This window comes from Podarcis liolepis, assembly GCF_965112155.1.
Source record: "Podarcis liolepis genome assembly, chromosome: 1".
Lineage (NCBI taxonomy): Eukaryota > Metazoa > Chordata > Lepidosauria > Squamata > Lacertidae > Podarcis > Podarcis liolepis.
In genome coordinates, this window is record NC_139554.1 from 121,097,304 (window position 1) to 121,103,481 (window position 6,178).

Below are 6,178 nucleotides of genomic sequence, written 5' to 3' on the forward strand. Positions count from 1 at the left end.
CCTTCTTGAACTGTGGTGCCCAGAACTGGACACAGTACTCCAGGTGAGGTCTGACCAGAGCAGAATACAGTGGCACTATTACTTCCCTTGATCTAGATGCTATACTCCTATTGAGCAGCCCAGAATTGCATTGGCTTTTTAAGCTGCCGCGTCACACTGTTGGCTCATGTCAAGTTTGTGGTCAACCAAGACTCCTAGATCCTTGATCCTAGATCCTTTTCACATGTACTGCTCTCAACCTGTTTAAATTGTTCAAAAATTATGCAATAATCTAATATCTGTTCATAGGAAAAACCACCACCATAACTCTCTGCTATTTTAGTAACTCCTGAAAACAGCTGAGATGGTTGCACCAAAATTTGTGGGTGCCCAGCCCCTTCATGGGAATTTTGTGGGTGCTCAGGAATGCAGGGCCACAGGGAGCCAGTATGTGTTTTAAAACTCTCATAGCCCAAAGGGACAAAAGTCAAATCAGAAAACGAACCAACTCTCCTTTGGTATATCGCCAATTTACCGAATGAGGAGCAAGACTGTGTCATTCAGTTGTTCTATGTTTGACTCCTTTGCTGCACAACAAAAATGGTGCTAAAATCTTAAGCTTGTTACCAGGCTTAATTGAAAAAGAGGCGCAGAAAGGACCTTGTTCTGCTGTCATCTTTCACATGGTTTTGAACACAATTTCTTTTACAAAAGGTACAATGTAGGCAGTTAAAATATTGCCTAAGGTGCTCTTCTAACAGAGATTCTTTGAAAATACTTCTGTATAAAATATGTATACACACACACACACACACAGAGAGAGAGAGAGAGAGAGAGAGAGAGAGAGAGAGAGAGAGAGAGAGAGAGTATATACTCTGCAGCTCTGAGAGCTTTTAAGTCAGGAATGCTGAGTATTATAGTATACTGAGGTCAGAAAAAGTGTTACTGGGTATGTGTGCATGTGTGTGTATGAAACAGAGAATGTGCCCCCTCTAGTTTGAGCTACATTCTTCTGGCATGTATTGATATGTTATACCATAGGTAGGCAAACTAAGGCCCGGGGGCCGAATCCGGCCCAATCACCTTCTAAATCCAGCCTGTGGACGGTCCGGGAATCAGCATGTTTTTACATAAGTAGAATGTGTGCTTTTATTTAAAATGCACTTCTGGGTTATTTGTGGGGCATATAAATTTGTTCATCCCCCCCATATAGTCCGGCCCCCCACAAGATCTGAGAGACAGTGGAACGGCCCCCTGCTGAAAAAGTTTTCTGACCCCATGTTATACAGTTGTACCTTCTGGCGGTTCCCTCATTGCGAGAAGCAAAGCTACAGGGAACCAGGCAGAAGGCCTTTTTGGTAGTGGCGCCCGCCCTGTGGAACACCCTCCCATCAGATGTCAAAGCGATAAACAGCTACCTGACATTCAGAAGACATCTTAAGGCAGCCCTGTTCAGGGAAGTTTTTAATGTGTGATATTTTAGTGTATTTTTGGTTTCTGTGGAAGCCGCTCAGAGTATTATTATTATTATTATACCTTGGTTAACTTAATCTGTTTCGGAAGTCCATTCGACTCCCGAAACGGTTCGAAAACCAAGGCACGGCTTCCGATTGGCTGCAGGACTTCCTGCACTCCATCGGAAGCTGCGTCGGACATTCAGCTTCCGAAAAACATTCACAAACCTGATCACTCACTTCTAGGTTTGCAGTGTTTGGGAGCCAAAATGTCTGAGTACCAAGGCGTTTGAGAACCAAGGTACGACTGTATTACAGTTCACTTACAGTTCACTCATATTGAGTTACTTTATTTTGTGACAATTTGTAATTTGTTAATATGGTGAGTTATGAAATTATTTCAGTGGAGCCAATGTGGTGTAGCGGTTAGAGTGTCAACTAGGAACTGGGAGACCAGGGTTCAAAACCCCACTTAGCCATTAAGCTCACTGGGTGACCTTGGGCCAGTCACTGCCTCTCAGCCTTAAAGGTAAAGGGACCCCTAATGGTTAGGTCCAGTAGTGGACGACTCTGGGGTTGCAGCGCTCATCTTCATTTACTGGCCGAGGGAGCCAGCGTACAACTTCCGGGTCATGTGGCCAGCATGACTAAGCCGCTTCTGGTGAACCAGAGCAGCGCACAGAAATGCCGTTTACCTTCCCGCTGGAGCGGTACCTATTTATCTACTTGCACTCTGATGTGCTTTCAAACTGCTAGGTTGGCAGGAGCAGGGACTGAGCAACAGGAGCGCACCCCGTCGTGGGGATTCGAACTGCCGAACTTCCAATCAGCAAGCCCTAGGCTCTGTGGTTTAGACCACAGCGCCACCTGAATCTTACCCAGTGCTATTATCTCAGCCTTACCCAGTGTTATTTTTCTAGAAGAAGAGGCGCCGGAGCTCACCACAAACTTCTCCCTTGTTCTCTTAGATTGGCAATGGTGCCCACCTGAGAAGTGCCAGAGCTAAGCTCCTGTGAGCTCCTGCTGGGAAGGCCTTACCTACCTGTCAGGGAACTGACATCGGAGGGAGAGGTGAAGGGGAGGCTCCCAGATGATGCTGGTGAAGGACCCAGCAGCAGGGGGAGAAACAGCTCAGTAGAGGGGGAAGCCAATCAGCGCAACACCAGGGATAAAGGGGGGCAGACGGGGGAATTGGAGAGAGGGCTCCAGGACTCTTCACTGGACATCAGTGAGGAGAGCCCAGGTCCTCCGCTACCCACGCCTTCCCTGCGCAGAAGACTCCCGCGCAGTGAGAGGAGGAGGAGACTGGGTGTCAAACAACTTTTATGTTGGACGAGGTTCAAGAAACGCCCACTGACGGATTCTGCCAGTGACTGAGACAGTCACGATGAGAAGGGGCTGTGCAGTCAGAAAGGGTTAACAAGGCAAATTAACCGAGAAAGGCACCAGTTTACGCACGAGTAACTCATACCCATTACACTACCCTATAGGGTTGTTGTGAGGAAGATATGGGGAGGAGCAGGACTATGAACGCTACGCTGAGCTCCTTGGAGGAAAAGTGGGGTATAAAAGTAAAAATTATTAAATAAAAAATGCTCTTGTTGAAGCACCTCTCCTACCAAGTTCTTTGTTTTGTGCATTGCCTCCTTGGCACCTGTACATTAAGGCCAAAAACAACTGGAAAATATTTGGCTCATACAAAGGACCTTCCTTTTTTGAGTGTGACAAAAATATTTGTCCAGTTTGTGGGGGTTGTACAGTGGACACTCGGATTGCGGACGTGATACGTGTGGGATGCATGTTCGCAACCCACAGCTTCTGCACATGTGCGGCCGCTGAAACCTGGAAGTAACCCGTTCCGGTACTTCCGGGTTTCGGGGGTCCGCAACCCAAAAAAACGCAACCTGAAGCGTCTGTAACCCGAGGTATGACTGTACTAGCTTACTTCACCAATCATCAAAGCATAAGACCTTTCTGGCTAGGCAGAGTGTGCTCTTGTTAAAAAGAAAGAAAGCATTTGTGTTTTGTTTTTTTAAAAAAGTTAAACATATTAACTTCACCCTGTCCTGAAATACAAGTCCTGGGCTGTTTTCATGAGAAATCAATGTGCATAGATTTATATTGACAGAAATTTGCAGCTACTCCTAATCACATGATGCTCAGGACAATAAATGTTTTATGCGAGCGCATTACTGATAATTTATTGGGCAGCGAGTAAGAGGTAAAACAATAGGACGGGGGTCTGAGGAGTTGTAAATGGAAAAGGAAAGAAATAAAGGCTAGATTCATTTACCAACCATCCAATTATTTCAGGAGGCTGTTAGCAAAGATAACTTTGATCAGGCGGCTAATACGTTGCTGGCGTTCCAGCTAGAACATTTGGGGCCATGTTGCTAGAAGAGGGTTGGAATGCATCCTTCACAGAGAAGACAGCGTATAAAGAGGCAAAGCATTTGGTCAGTTCCCATGTCTCTCTCTGTAACGGCGGTGGTATTTTTGCCCTTCCCTCTAGGACTACTGTTTTTTTGCCCACTTTCCAGGGCCATAGAGAAGTACCCAAGCCTCAGTTAAGGTATTATTCCATTTTTATTCCTCCAGAACAACCCTATGTGGTATATGTGACTGAGGGTAAATTCAACGGCCGAGTGGAGATTTGAACACAGTCCTCACTGATGCACTGGCTCTCCAGAGGTTTGTACACGTTTCACCAAATATAGTCACAAGCTCTCTACACATGAACAACTGTTTGTGTGAGTTTGTTGATTTGAACTGTACACTCATTGAGAGTTACATGAGAATAACAGTTACAGATAGGTAGCCGTGTTGGTCTGCCATAGTCAAAATAAAAAAAATCCTTCCAGTAGCACCTTAAAGACCAACTAAGTTAGTTCTTGGTATGAGCTTTTGTGTGCATGCACACTTCTTCAGATACACTGAAACAGAAGTTGCCAGATCCTTCTATATAGACCTATTGCAGTCGTTAAGAGTCGTCAACAGGCTCATCTCAGCTATCTGCCAATCTCCCATTCCCACCACCCTTCTGAGTAATACCCCTCCCCACCTTCACACTATATAGAAGGATCTGGCAACTTCTGTTTCAGTGTATCTGAAGAAGTGTGCATGCACACGAAAGCTCATACCAAGAACTAACTTAGTTGGTCTTTAAGGTGCTACTGGAAAGAATTTTTTTATTATGAGAATAACAGTATCATATGATATGAGGATGTAGCTCAAGAATTAGTGTGCACTCTTTGACTACAGTGTGTGAACTGTTGTGTTGTAATATATAGTTACTTACTCACACTTGCAAGAACGAAAGGGTTAACCTGAGCCCTGAGCTCAAGTTGCCAGTGAGTGTGACTTAGCAGGAATCCAGCCCCCTTTGCTTCCCTTGCTTTCTTTTCTCTCTCGGTTCCTGGAACGAGCAAAGAAGGAGCCATACGGGTTGGCTCCCAGCTCAGCAAATGCTGCATGCAAATGGAAATTCTCTCTAAAAGAAGATTTCTACAGCCTGCATCTTTGCTAACCCAAAGATCGCATGATCCCTCTATAAGGAAACCAAATTATTTTCTTTTGAAAAGTCATTTGTAAGATTTTTTACTTCTTTGTTTTACTGCCAATTGTTTGCTGTAACTTCTGAAACTCTGGAGTAAAATCTTCATGTATTTGTCAAGCTAAGCATCTCTGATTTATTCTCGCCTAAGTATTACCATAGGGCATGTTTGTTTAAAAGCGAATGGGGGCAGATGCAAATCTAACCACAGGTTAATGTGCTTGGAGCAATTGCCATTGTGCTAACTCTGCTATGAGGGAGTAAGGATCTCTCTTCCAAACATCTCTCTCCAGCATGAACACCCCTTAACAAAGCATGAACAGTGGAGTGTTGTTGTGCTTGTGTCTTACAGGAACGCAATAAGTAAAAAGCGGAAAAGAAGAGTTTCTTTCTTACATTCAATGTACTTTGGGATGCTTGCATAAAGAGCACAGCAGCAGCAGCAGTTGGGACTTATACCTAACACAGTAAGCACCCATTTACTCAAAGGGGTCCTCTCTAGACATTGGATGCCACAGAAATATGACCAAGGAGTGCTACATAAAACCAGTCATCTGGAGTTCATAGCCCAGGTCTTTTTGGTCTGGGATGACTCAGGGTTGCTGTTATTATTTATTTTTTTAAAAACCACAGAATTATGTGAAAGATCACCTTGGATGATGTCAGCTTGTCTTTGATTTCTTCTTTAGCAGCAGGAATTAAGCAGAAGGCAAAAATACATTGCTTGCCACCAATCTGTCAGTCAATTTTGAACGCTGCCTTTGTGTTATTTATTTCCTCCTCCTTTTCTTAATAAATAACTAACCAAATACATATCCTTAATACATCATGAGTATGTTATGGTAGATGCAATCAATTCTAATTTCCTGATGCTGTCATCACCATCATCACTGAATTGAGCCTCTGTGTGTGTGTGTCTGTGCTTTTTGTTTCTGGATGAGAACAAAACAGCCAGATTGCTCTGCTAAATCTGTCCCAGTGTTGGAACATCTACAGACGCTCCCTTTGCATTCTCCATGCAAGGCTGGAGAGATTTTGATCTCTGCTAATGCTTCTCTTCTGAGTGCTTACTGAACCTGCAAAATACAGAAATAAAAATGCAGATAGAATATGAATTTCTAGCTTCATTGAGCTACTTTAAAAAAGCAGCCCCATGAAGGGATGAATGAACCTATCTGTTCTGGATTCTGTT

General features: G+C 44.1%; 1 long non-coding RNA gene across 1 annotated transcript; it reads left to right on the top strand.

The window, feature by feature from the left end:
* The first annotated feature begins 3,427 nt into the window (after positions 1 to 3,427).
* On the top strand, positions 3,428 to 5,799 carry LOC310691248. The gene is made up of 2 exons (XR_014518425.1): positions 3,428 to 4,124; positions 5,339 to 5,799. It is a non-coding gene; the product is annotated as an uncharacterized lncRNA (long non-coding RNA).
* The last annotated feature ends 379 nt before the right edge of the window (positions 5,800 to 6,178 follow it).